The following is a 13,865-nucleotide window of genomic DNA, read 5'->3' as shown; positions in this document are numbered from 1 at the left end:
TCCAACATTTCCTGCACCCAGCAGACCCTTATCGGCTGCATTCCCAGTTGACTCTCAGAGCATCTCCTGCTCGCTCACTAGAAGCAAAGAAAGACCGGAGCTGGGGGTGAGGCTGAGAGGTAGAGAAAGGGGAGAAGGGTAAAAGAGAAGAGGGGGAAAGGAGACCTTCCAAGTTATTCTAAAACCCGCCATGAATTCCAGATGCCTCAAACAGCTACAATCAGATCAGGCACTCCAGCACAAAAAAAAAAGAGATTCCGGGCTGATGAAAAGAGGTGGTCTAGAGGAAAGGTGGGTGTGTTAGCTAGCCTTCAGGATGCTTACCAAAGACCCTTGCCACCTGACATTCCTGTCCTGTGTACCTCACCTCCAATATTGAATCATACATGACCCATACGATCAATACAGCACTACTGCATGTGACATCTGAGGCTAGGTCATAAGACACACTGAAGCTTCCTCCTTGGTCTCTTCTATTGCTCTTTCTCTAGGGGAAGCCATCCGCCATGCCGTGAGGAGACTCAAGCAGCCCCGTAACCAGTAACCAACTCACCAGCACCACATTGCTAGCCAGGGGATGAGCCACCTTAGAAGATCTTCCAGCCCCAAATTTTGAACTCTATTAATGATACGTAAGCTATCTGCAACCTACTTCAAAATGCATTAAAAAAGATGAATTGGTGGATGACACAGAGATGTATATGACAAAGTAGAGCAAAATGTTACTGATGAATGTTCCTGTACATTTTTTCAAAAATTATTTCCATGCTTGAACATTGCTCATAATTCGTTATTATTCAAGAACTCCTACGAAGCAGTAAGAGAAAGACCAAGAGTTAAATCAGAGAAAGGAGCAAGTGCTAAGAACAGTTCACAGAAATCCAAGTGGCTCTCCTAAGAAAAATGGGAAGTAAAACATTGAGATTCCCTTTTTCATGGATCAGGAAGTTTTTTCTTTTAAAAAGATAACAGATTGGCCAGGATGTGGAGACACTGGCACCTCCATATAATAATGACGGGAACTCAATTAGTGCAACCTCCCCGGACTAAGACGAGGACCCAACCAGACCTAGTGCCACGCCGAGGCCAGGGTGCCATGTGGAGAGGCGGAAAGAGCCCAACTGAAGCAGCGAAATCGGAGAAAACCAAGGCCGGGCGCAGAAAGCCGAACTGAACGAACCGAGTCGAGGAGCGGCGGGGAAGCCAAGGCTGGGCGAGGGGAGCCAAAGACCGGGGGTGGGAGCCGAGGTCGGCCGAGAGGAACCGGAAGAGCCAAGGCCAATGGGAGGAGCTGAGGCCAGGCGGGAGGAGCCGCGCCGGGCCCAAAAGCGGCGGGAAAGGCGGCGGAGAAGCCGAGCCAAAACCAGGCGCGGAGGGAGGGGAAGTTTCAGGTCGGAGACAGCGAGGAACAGACGACGCCATGGTGGGACGCGAAGCGAAGACGGGCGGGAAAGCCGAAGCTGGGCGGAAAGAGCCGAAACCAGGCGCGGAGAGAGCCGAAGCCAGGTGCGGAGAGAGCCGAAGCCAGGCGCGGAGAGAGCCGAAGCCAGGCGCGGAGGAAGCCGAAGCCGGGCGGGAGGATCCGAACTGGGCCGAAAAGCGGCATCACCGGCGCCAAGGGAGGGAGGTCGCGGGGCAGAGAAGGCGAAGGGAGGGCAGCACCTGGGGCGAGGGCAGGAGCGAGAGCCGAGCTAGGCAGAAAGAGCGGAAGCCGGGAGCTAGTGGGGGTTTGGGGGCGGGCGAACCGAGGCAGGGGCCTGGAAACCGAGGTCCAGAGCGGTTCGAAGAGGGTAACCGAGGCTGGGGAGGAGGATCCGAGGACGCGTGGGAGGAGCTGAAGCCAAGTGGGAGTAGCCAATGGCGAGTGGGAGGAGCTGAGACCAAGTGGGAGGAGCTGAGCGGGCGAAAAACGCTGAAGTTGAGCCGGGACCCATTTTCATGGGAGCAGGGGAAGGGAGGTTAGGGGGCTGCGGTGGGGAAGGGGCTGTGGATGGTTAAGCCCGAAGCTGTCAGCATGGCCAGAGTCACCTGCAGGGCCTCAAAATGCCTCTGCAAATATTATAACAGTGAGAAAATTATGATAGTCAAAGACACCTGACCTAACCGACTCCATCTCGCCTTTAACCTCCAAACTCTCCTTGGTCATTCCTAGGCGTGGGCCAAGCTAACCTTGTGAGAAATTTAGTTATAGTTTAAATAATAAAAACCTTTCCTAAAACTAAACCGCCTTATAAAACTAAGAGACCACCAAGTTAGGATTAGGAGCGGGGCCCGAATTCCGCTAAGATGTAGACTTCGTTAAGGATTACCAGCCCTTGCTCAGGTGATCACAAGATTTGTAACCCCTCCAATTACTCCTGTAAATAACATCACTATTGTAGAAGCTAAGATTGACCTTTTGAGATGTCATTTAAGACTTTTGGGCCAGGCATGGTGGCTCATGCCTGTAATTCCAGCACTTTGGGAGGCCGAGGCGGGTGGATCACCTGAGGTCAGGAGTTCGAGACCAGCCTGGCCAACATGGTGAAACCCTGTCTCTACTAAAAATACAAAATTAGCCAGGCGTGGTGATGCACGCCTGTAATCCCAGCTACTCGAGAGGTTGAGGCATGAGAATCGCTTGAACCTGGGAGGCAGACATTGCAGTGAGCCGAGATTGCGCCACTGCACTTCAGCCTGGGCAACAGAGCAAGAGTATTGGGGAGTAGCCTCAACACCACCCGTAGGGTACCCGAAGTCCGGTGGCGACAAAAGATTGAGAAGAGACAAGAGTAAAGGTGGGGAGCCAGGGGGCCAGATGCGAGGTAGGAGGCTGCAAAAGGCTCAGAGCTCTGGTCTCCACACTATTTATTGAGTACAATCACTTAGATCTAAGAAGCAGATGTTCAAGGCAAAACAGTGAAAGGGAGGCAGTGCCTCATAGGCGTAATCTATAGCAATAGCGCTTTAAATGAATCTCCTTTGTGCTCAAACAGCATGTCTTTAACTTATCGGAGAGAGCTGGTGAGAGCGGCTTTGTCAGGAGCCTGCACGTCTGTCCACATTCCAGTGTTTCAAAGGAGTGTCTTTCTCCTTGAACACAGTGTTTACAGATAAGAGCGCGGGTCTCGCCCTGAGCATGGGAACGTGATGGCAACTAGGAGGCTTTCCTCCTCACAGGCCTTTTGTGGCTTTCCACAACTTATTGTCGCATACTTTTATGGCCAGTTTATAGAGGCACCCCACAAGCCTTTTCCCAACATGCCCTTTTCCCAACAGAGACTCTGTCTAAATAAATAAATAAATAAATAAATAAAGAAAGAAAGAAAGAAATAAATAAATAAATAAATAAATAAAGACTTTTGCATTTCTGATGACCGGATGATTCCTGTGGCTCCCCACCCAGAAACAAAGTCAGCGCACAAGGACTGTTTATTTCTACGCGTCCTGGACCAATTAGCAGCACCTGTTCCCTGCCCCGCCCACCAAACTATCTTTAAAAAACCCTAGCCTCCAAATTTTCAGGTTTCCCATTTAACCGACTGTGCATGTTTTTTGTTTGTTTGTTTGTTTTTGTTTTTTGAGATGGAGTCTCGCTCTGTCTTCCAGGCTGGAGTGCAGTGGCGCGATCCCGGCTCACTGCCAGCTCCGCCTCCCGGATTCACGTCATTCGCTTGCCTCGGCCTCCCGAGTAGCTGGGATTACAGGCACCCGCCACCGCCCGGCTAATTTTTTGTGTTTTTAGTAGAGACGGGTTTTCACCGTGTTAGCCAGGATGGTCTTGATCTCCTGACCTCGTGATCCGCCCACCTCGGCCTCCCAAAGTGCTGGGATTACAGACGTGAGCCACCGTGCCCGGCCACTGTGCATGTTTTGAATTCTTTCTCTATTGCAATTCTCCTGCCTTGATAAATCAGCTCTATATTGATGAGCAAAATGAACTTCTCCAGTGGTTTCAGGTCCTTCTGCCCTCCTGGTCCTGTTGCTCCGGGCCTGCCACCATCCCCTGCGAGGGCTGCTCCATCGGCAACAGCTGCATGTTCTCTGCCCCCAGTGAATGCTCATTGGTGATATTTGCATAGCAACACCCCGTCGGCCTGGCAGACACTTTCTCTGAACTGCACTGAGAACTTCTGGCCCCTCACCTGTTTATCCTCACACCGGAATCCTGTTTTGGTGTTTGCTTTTTGGAGGACTTGCATGATAACACTGTTTTGCGAATGAGGAAACTGAGACGTGAAGGCACAGAGGGGTTAAGTAACTTACCTAAGGTTACACAGCTGGTAAGGGATTTAAATGGGATTTAAATGGATACTCCAGAATGAGTACCCCTAACCATTGCGCTATGAGCAAAAGAGAGAATGAGAGAACCAAATCAAGATCCAAAAGAACATCCTTATCTTGATTTTGTGGTCTCCCTGGCCTCTTTTGTTGCCCAGGCTGGAGTGCAGTGGTGCCATCTCAGCTCACTGCAACCTCCGCCTCCTGGATTCAAGCGATTCTCCTGCCTCAGCCTCCTGAGTAGCTGGGGTTACAGGCACGCACCACCATGCCTGGCTAATTTTTGTATTTTTTAGTAGAGCCATGCCTGGCTGATTTTTGTATTTTTTAGTAGAGACAGGGTTTCACCATCTTGGCCAGGCTGGTCTCGAACTCCCGACCTCAGGTGATCTGCCTGCCTCGCCCTCCCAAAGTGCTGGGATTATAGGCATGAGCCACCGCGCCCGGCCTGAATGAGGAGTTTCTAATACTTTCGTCGGTTTTTCCGATGGCTGGCACATCTAGAGTGCCTTTCTTTTTTATTTCAAAATATGCCCTGAAGATGGCAGTATTGCACCACCCTAAACCCACAAACCAAAATGGTTTCTCTTCCATTTATCTCAGGGTAAGAATTTGTGTTTTGTAGCCAGTGTGAAAGGAAAATAAATCTCCCTCCAAAATCACGAAGCCAAAGGGAAAAGTTAACTTGGGAACTGTGTGGGGCAAACGTGCCTTCCATACTATTCCTAAATAAGATAGCTACAAAGATTAAAAAAAAAAAAAGAAATGCTACATACCCCCCTCACAATTTGCCCACGAGGAAATTCCTTGTGGACAAAGGACAGGCAGAACTCATGGTCATCCCTCTGTTCACATGAGACCAATGTGTATCTGATGACTTCCTCTCTCCTATTGTTTCCTTTTTTTTTTTTTGTGATTGAGTCTCACTCTGTCACCCAGGCTGGAGTGCAATGGCACGATCTCGGTTCACTGCAACCTCTGCCTCCCAGGTTCAAGCGATTCTCCTGCCTCAGCCTCCCGAGTAGCTGGGATTACAGGCGTGCAACATCATGCCGGGCTAATTTTTGTGTTTTTATAGAGACGGGGTTTCACCATGTTGGCCAGGCTGGTCTCAAACTCCTGACCTCAAGTGATTTGCCCACCTCAGCTTCCCAAAGTGCTGGGATTACAGGCATGAGCCATCGCACCTGAACTCTCCTATTGTTTCACAAAGCCAGACTAAGGCCTAAGTGACTATTCCTGTAAATTGTGCATTCAGTGAAAGGCTAATGAGAAACTCAGAAGAGGCTGGGTGCAGTGGCTCATGCCTGTAATCCAAGCACTTTTGGGAGGCTGAGGTAGGAGGAGCACCTGAGGTCAGGAGTTTGAGACCAGCCTGGGCAACATGATGAAACCCTGTCTGTACTAAAAATACAAAAAATTAGCTGGGTATGGTAGTGGGCACCTGTAATCCCAGCTACTCCAGAGGCTGAGGCAGGAGAATTGCTTGAACCTGGGAGGCGGAGGTTGCAGTGAGCGGAGATCATGCCACTGCACTCCTGCCTGGGCAACAAGAGTGAAACTCTGTCTCAAAAAAAAAAAAAAAAGAAGAAAGGCTGGGCGTGGTGGCTCACACCTGTAATCCCAGCACTTTGGGAGGCTGAGGTGGGCGAATCACCTGAGGTCAGGAGTTCAAGACCAGCCTGGCCAACCTGATGAAACCCCATCTCTACTAAAAATACAAAAAATTAGCTAGGCGTGGTGGTGGGCACCTGTAATCCCAGCTACTCGGGGGACCGAGGGAGGAGAATCTCTTGAACCTGGGAGGCGGAGGTTGCAGTGAGCCGAGATTGTGCCATTGCACTCCAGCCTGGGCGACAGAACAAGACTCTGTCTCAAAGAAAAAAAAAAAAAGAAAAGAAAGAAAAAGAAAAATTCAAAAGAATGCAACCATTTACCTATGACTTGGAGGTCCCCCTCTCCACTTTGAGTTGTCCCACCTTTTTCGACGGAACCAATGTACATCTTATATATATTGATAGATGGCTCATGTCTCCCTAAAATGTATAAAACTAAGCTGTGCCCTGACCATCTTGGGCACATGTCATGAGGACCTCCGGAGGCTGTGTCAGAGGCACATCGTTAACCTTGGCAAAATAAACTTTCTAAATTCACTGAGACCTATCTCGGATATTTGGGGTTCACACCGGCAGACACTGATTCTTCTTAGGGTACAGGATGGCTTACAAGAGAGGAGTTTCTTTCTCTTTCAACTACATGCCATCTAACCAGAGGTCCCAAACCCAGAGCTACAAAATGCCAAAGAAAATTCTCCCTTGTATACCCTGTGTATCGAGATGGTATACCAGAATATTCATGGAAACTTACAAAATAGCAACAAAACAAAAGCAAAACAATGGGAAAACTCTGTGTAGACGTCAATATGAGGGATGTGTCTTCCCATTGCTTCTGACAACAGGGGGTCCTAATAGGCATGAGGCGCCTAAAAGGAAACTGGGATCCTAGTGCGATGTCAGCTCGCCTTGAAAACTGGTTACAGGCTATTGGATTTAAAGGGACGCAGTTACCTCCTGGGCCGGTTTGGTTGTTCACAACACACACAACACGGTAAAACTTAGAAACTGTAGCACATCTTGGTGCTAAACAGCATAATACTCTCCTTTTCAGTCCTCAGTGGATTCAAGCTCATTTCCAAATGATTTCCCTGATGTCCGTCTTCTGAAAACAATAATCACCAATTAGACAGGTGAATCAATTAGCATTTACTCCTTCTATGAAGAACAATGCATCGGTCTCCTAGAGAGCAACTGTACAATTTATTCACTCTGTTGTTGTTGTTGTTTGTTCGTTTGTTTGTTTGAGATGGAGTCGTGGTCTGTTGCCCAGGCTGGAGTGCAGTGGTGCGATCTCAGCTCACTGCGGTCTCCGCCTCCCAGGTTCAAGCAATTCTCCTGCCTCAGGCCTCCCGAGTAGCTGGGATTACGGGTGCCTGCCACCACGCCAAGCAAATTTGTGTATTTTTAGTAGAGACGGGGTTTCACCATGTTGGCCAGAATGGTCTCAAACCCCTGACCTCAGGTGATCCGCCCGCCTTGGCCTCCCAAAGTGCTGGGGTTACAGGTGTGACCCACCGATCCTGGCTGTAACCGGGCTCAATGACTTTAATCTCTTTTCCTTAATGACTTTCATTCCTCGATGGCGTTAACCTCTTTTCCAAATGATTGCCCTGATGGCTAACATATGTCTATCTTCTGAAAACAATAATCACCAATTAGACATGTGAGTCAATTAGCATTTAATCCTTCCATTAACAACATTACACTGGTCTCCTAGAACGCAATTTACAATTATTCACTTTGAAAAAGGGAAATCTCTTCGTCTCCACAGACAAGATAGCCACTGCCTTTGTGATCACGGATCACAGTGAGCAATGGAAGTTTCATAATCAATGGTCTTCACTTTCTTCTCTGGGATGTAAAGCAAATTTGACTCAGCTGGGAAGAAACCCATTTAAAAAAAGATCAATATGAGACAAGGAGACTTGTCTGCAGTATGGCAGGCTAATTATCTTGAAAAACACTCCTACTACAGAACATTTAAAAAGGTGAATACACACCTGTAATCCCAGCACTTTGGGAGGCCAAGATGGGCTGATCACTTGAGATCAGGAGTTTGAGACCAGCCTGGCCAACATGGCAAAAACTTATCTCTACTAAAAATACAAAAAAAAAAAAAAATTAGCCAGGCATGGTGACACATGCCAGTAGTCCCAGCTACTCGGGAGACTGAGGCAGGAGAATCACTTGAACCCAGGAGGCAGAGGTTGCAATGAGCTGAGATCATGCCACTGCACTCCAACCTGGGCAACAAGGGTGAGACTCCATCTTAAAAAAAAAAAAAAAAAAAAATGAATACAAGGCCGGGTGTGGTGGCTCATGCCTGTAATCTCAGCACTTTGGGAGGCCGAGGCGGGCAGATCACCTGAGGTCGGGAGTTCGAGACCAGCCTGACCATCACGGAGAAATCCTGTCTCTATTGAAAATAAAAAATTAGCTGGGCATGGTGGAGCATGCCTGTGATCCCAGCTACTTGGGAGGCTGAGGCAGGAGAATCGCTTGAACCCAGGAGGCAGAGGTTGCAGTGAGCTGAGATTGCACCATTGCACTCCAGCCTGGACAACAAGAGCAAAACTCTACCTCAAAAGCAAACAAACAAAAAAACCCCAAAAACCCCATTTCCAAATAAGGCCACATTCTGAGGTCCTGGGGACCAAGAGTTCAATATATTTGGGGGTGCACAATTGAATTCATAGCATTGTTTAGGCATGGGGACCAACCTGTTGTACCCCACATCAACCATCAAATGCGGCTGCTCTCTGGGGAGGGGAAATAACCTTGGACAAAATAACTCCCTTAAGCCTAGGAAAGTTCCGGAAGAGGGACTTAGTTGTCAAGTTTCCGGAAGACAACTTTCCTGGAAGTTGGAAGAGTGAGCACTTGGTTCTGAAGGGGTGATCTGGGTGGTGCACGACAACATCCACGACACTGGATGTGCCATGGCTCTTGCTGCGTCCACTACAACATCCACTAGAGCATCCACTACCTCCACTAAAGCGTCCACTACCTCCACTACAACAACCACTGCCTCCACTACAGCATCCACTACCTCCACTACAACAAGCACTACCTTCACTAGAGCATCCACTACCTCCACTACAGCATCCACTACCTTCACTAGAGCATCCACTACCTCCACTACAACAACCACCACCCACTAGACAGTCCACCACCTCCACCAGCATCCCACCACCTCCACCAGAGCATCCACTACCTCCACTCACAAACAACCACTGCTCCACCAGAGCCGTCCACCACTCCTCCACTCACAGCATCCACTCCTCCACTACCTCCACTACAGCATCCACTACCTTCACTAGAGCATCCACTACCTCCACTACAACAACCACTACCTCCACTAGAGCGTCCACTACCTCCACTACAGCATCCACTACCTCCACTACAGCATCCACTACCTCCACTACAACATCCACTACCTCCACTACAACATCCACTACCTCCACTACAGCATCCACTACCTCCACTACAACAACCACTACCTCCACTAGAGCATCCACTACCTCCACTAGAGCATCCACTAGAGCATCCACTACCTCCACTACAGCATTCACTACCTCCACTACAACAACCACTACCACCACAACAACCACTACCTACCAGAGCATCCACTCACCTAATTACATCCACTACCCTCCACTACAACAACCACTGCCTCCACTAGAGCATCCACCACCTCCACTCAGAGTATCCATCATCTCTGCTACACCACTGAGCATCCACTACCTCCACTACAACATCCACTACCTCTGCTACAGCATCCACTAGAGCATCCACTACCTTCACTACAACATCCACTACCTCTGCTACAGCATCCACTACCTCCACTACAGCATCTACTACTTCCACCACAGCATCCACTATCTCCACTACAGTGTCTGCTACCTCCACTACAGCATCCACTACCTCCACTACAGCATCCGCTACCTTCACTACAGTGTCTGCTACCTCCACTACAGCATCCACTACCTCCACTACAGCATCCACTACAGTGACTCCAACACAGTGGCCTCCCAGAACATCCACCCCAGCATCCAGTAAAGTGAATCCATTAGAGTTTCCACTATAGTGGCATCCTTTGGGTCTTGGATTATAACAAGGGCTTCTAGAGGTGCTTGGGGTGTAAGATTCTGGGGGAGTCACCTTGAGGGCACAATCTCATCCAGCAGAGTCAGCTTCATGAGGTTGGGGTTATGCTTTAGGAGATGGGTCAGCAGCCTCCAAGAAGGCTGGAGATCAACAGTCGAGAACATTAGACCATGGACTCATAGTCTAAACCACCCACCAGCTATGTCAGCCCTATTAAAAGTATTGCTTCCCTCTTTGTGCAGTACTTTGAAGATGTTTTCTCTCACTTGTGTACTATCCTGATGACCACTGTCTCATCTGTGGTCATGCAAAACACACATGGAGCAGAGCCAAGGCCAGAATTTGCATTTCCTGGCTCCCAAGTCTGACTGTCTCAGCAACCCACATCCCCATTCTAACCCAGAGCCCAGCCAGAGTTCCTCCTCTGGTTATGAGACTGTGATCTATGAAACCAAAGCCTTTGCCTTGCTTTCTCAGTCTGTCAGAGTCTTACGACTGGGTAGGAGCCTTGGATGAAAGGACAGACAGATAGATAAATTGATGGACTGGCAGGAAGAGGGATGGATGATGGATGGATGAATGGATGGATGGATAGGTGGATAGATAAATGGATGGATGGATGGATAGGTGGGTGGATGAATGGACAGGTAGGTGGATAGATAGATGAATGGACGGACAAGATGGATATACAGACAAATGGGTGGGCGGATGGATAGAAAGAAAGGAAGGAAGGAAGGACAGATGGATGGGTGGATGAAGAGAAGGCAATAGACAAACATCTATGAAATTACAAATATGAATAGGTTAAAAAGGCCCCAAGAGAAGTACAGGTAGAAGCAGAATGATAGAAAAGGGGGAGGAGATCAGAGATATGAATGGGAGGAGGAAGGTGAAATGAGAGAGAAAGAAAAACAAAGCCCAAATTATAGCCTGACAGGAAGATTGGGTGGCAGAAACACACATGCAAAGAAAGAGAAACAAGTGAGACCAAAATTGGAGACATAATTCAGAGAGAGTGACCAAGAAGGAGAGAAACTAAAGAACAGACACAAGGGAAGCAAAGCGAGAGAAGAAAAATAAGACAAGAGTGGGAGGAGGAGAGGGGGAAATAGAGAAAAAAATGGGAAGACAGAAAAGTCCTACATAGAAGGAAAGACAGAGGGAAAGATAGGGTAAGGAGATAGAGAAATAATGTAAAACAGAAATAAAGTACGTCGGGCATGGTGGCTCATGCCTGTAATCCCAGCACTTTGGGAGGCTGAGGCGGGCGGATCACCTGTGGTCAGAAGTTCAAGAGCAGCCTGGCCAACATGGTGAAACCCGTTCTCTATTAAAAATACAAAAAATTAGCTGGGCATGGTGGCAGGTGCCTGTAATCCCAGTTACTCAGGAGGCTGAGGCAGGAGAATCACTTGAACCCTGGAGAGGGAGGTTGCAATGAGCTGAGATTGTGCCATTGCACTCCAGCCTGGGCAACAAGAGTGAAACTCTGTCTCAAAAAAGAAAAAAGAAAAGAAAAAAGGAAAGCAAGAATAAAAGAAAGTGAGGGAGCCATTGTGGGTGCAGGAGGGGAGTAGATAGCGAGGACAGAGAGAGAAGGGAAAAAAAGAGTTAGAGAAGCACAAATGAAGAGAGGCAGAAATAGAACTGATCACAAAGAGAGGCACCCAGAAGGAGAAAGATGAAGAGAATAGGAGAAAAGAGCAGAAGGCAGATACAGAAGAAGAGGGAGAAGAGGATGAAGAGGACTTGAAAGAGATAAAACAGAGATAAAAGAGTGGAAAGCAGTAGAAAGTAGGACAGAAACAAGGAGGGAGCAGGGTGATGAAGAAACAAGCAAGCAAACAACAACAAAAAAATCAAAACACAAGGAGAAACAGTGAGATAAATACAAAGAGAGGAAGGGAATGAGAGGGAGAAGTGAAAAGGGGAAGCCAGGGTGGAGGCAGCAAAGAAGAGGCCCACACTGAACAAGATAGAGGAAAGAGAGAAGGGAAGAGGGAAAGAGAAGAAAGAGAAGCATTTCTTTCTTCTAGAAGGGTGGAAGAAGGAGGCAGAGATACAAGGGTAGTAGCCAGCACTGGAAATTATCCTGAGGCATCAGATAATGATAAAGATAATGATGGTAATGGTAAGAATGACCATGATGGCGATGATAGTGATGGTAATGAGGGTGATGGCAATGATGATGATGGTGATGAAGATGGTAAGGATGGTGATGATGATGGTGATGGTGATGGAGATGGTTATGATGGTGATGATGATGATGGTATGGTGATGGTGATGATGGTGCTGATGATGATAGTGGTGATGATGGTGGATGATGGATGGAGGATAGATTAGATGGTGGTGGATGATAATGGATAGTGATGATGGTGGATGACAGGGTGGACAGGGATGGATGATGGTGGATGGATGATGATAGTGGAGGATGGATGGTGGAGGATGCTGGATGTTGAGGGGATGGATGGTGGATGATGGATGGTGGAAGATTTAAGTACACGGTAATGATGATGATGGTGATGGCAGGAATATGATTGCGCCACCACGCTAATGGAGATGGTCATGATGGCGCTGATGAATGATGAAAGATAACCACCACTACGATGGCACGCATCAGGATGCAGTGATGATAATGCTGATGGTGATGATGGCGATAATGATGATGGTATGGTGATGGTGATGATGATATGATGATGATGGTGATGATGATGATAGTGATGATGATGGTGATGGTGATGATGGTGATCATGATAGTAGTGATGATGATGATGATGGTGATGGTGGTGATGGTCGTGATGGTGATGATGATGGTGGTGGTGATGGAGATCGTGATGATATAATGATGATGAGGGTGATGGTGATGATGGTAATGTGGTGATGGCGGGGATGGTGACGGATACCATGGATGACATGGCATGCATGAGGGTGATAGTGGTGATTATGTTAATGATGATGGTGATGATGATGACAGTGATAGAGATGGTGATGATGATATAATGATGATGAGGGTGATGGTGATGGTGATGAGGATGGTGACGATGGTGATGATAGTGATGATGATAATGACGGTATGGTGGTGATGGTGATGACGGTGATAATGATGATGGTGATGATGACAGTGGTGGATATGGTGGTGATGATATAATGATGAGGGTGATGGTGATCATGATCATGATGGTGATTATGATGATGATGCTGGTGATAATTATGACGATGCTGATGATGATAATGCTGGTGGAAGCAACAACTGACACATACTAAGTGTTTACTGTGTGCCAGGCAACCTCTTTTAACTGAGGTATAATTTACATACAATAAAAGGGATAGGTTTTAAGCGTACAGGTCAGTGAATTGATAAATGCATATACCTGTGTAATTGCTACCTCAGTCAAGGTACAGAACAAGGTACATCGCCCCAGAAACTTCCCATGTACCCCTTTGCCACCAAGATCCCATTACCCCTCCATAGGAAACCCATGTTCTGGTTTTGTCACCATCAATTACTTTAGCCATGCCCTGTGTAAGTGCTTTACACACAGCACAAATTTATTTTATGTCCCACTACAGCCCGAAGAAACAGGGACCACTTTCATCCCCATACCTAGGGAGATTCATACAACTAATCATAGGAGAGCCATGGCTCAAAATGAGGCAGACGGCTTCTGGGAGCTCACTTGAACCACTAAGACAAATATAATATTTTGGGGGTCAAGTGAAGTAACCTTTCCCTGTCACCCGCTTAGAGTCTCTGACTGGGACTGACATAAGACAGATTAACAAGAGAAAGCATACACATTTTATTTAGTTGAGGATTTTTGTTTATTTTTAGAGACAGTGTCTCACTCCGTCACCCAGGCTGGAGTACAGTGGCACAATCAT

The sequence above is a fragment of the Papio anubis genome, chromosome 20 (genome assembly GCF_008728515.1).
Source record: "Papio anubis isolate 15944 chromosome 20, Panubis1.0, whole genome shotgun sequence".
NCBI lineage: Eukaryota > Metazoa > Chordata > Mammalia > Primates > Cercopithecidae > Papio > Papio anubis.
Note: the sequence above shows the minus strand (reverse complement) of the source record.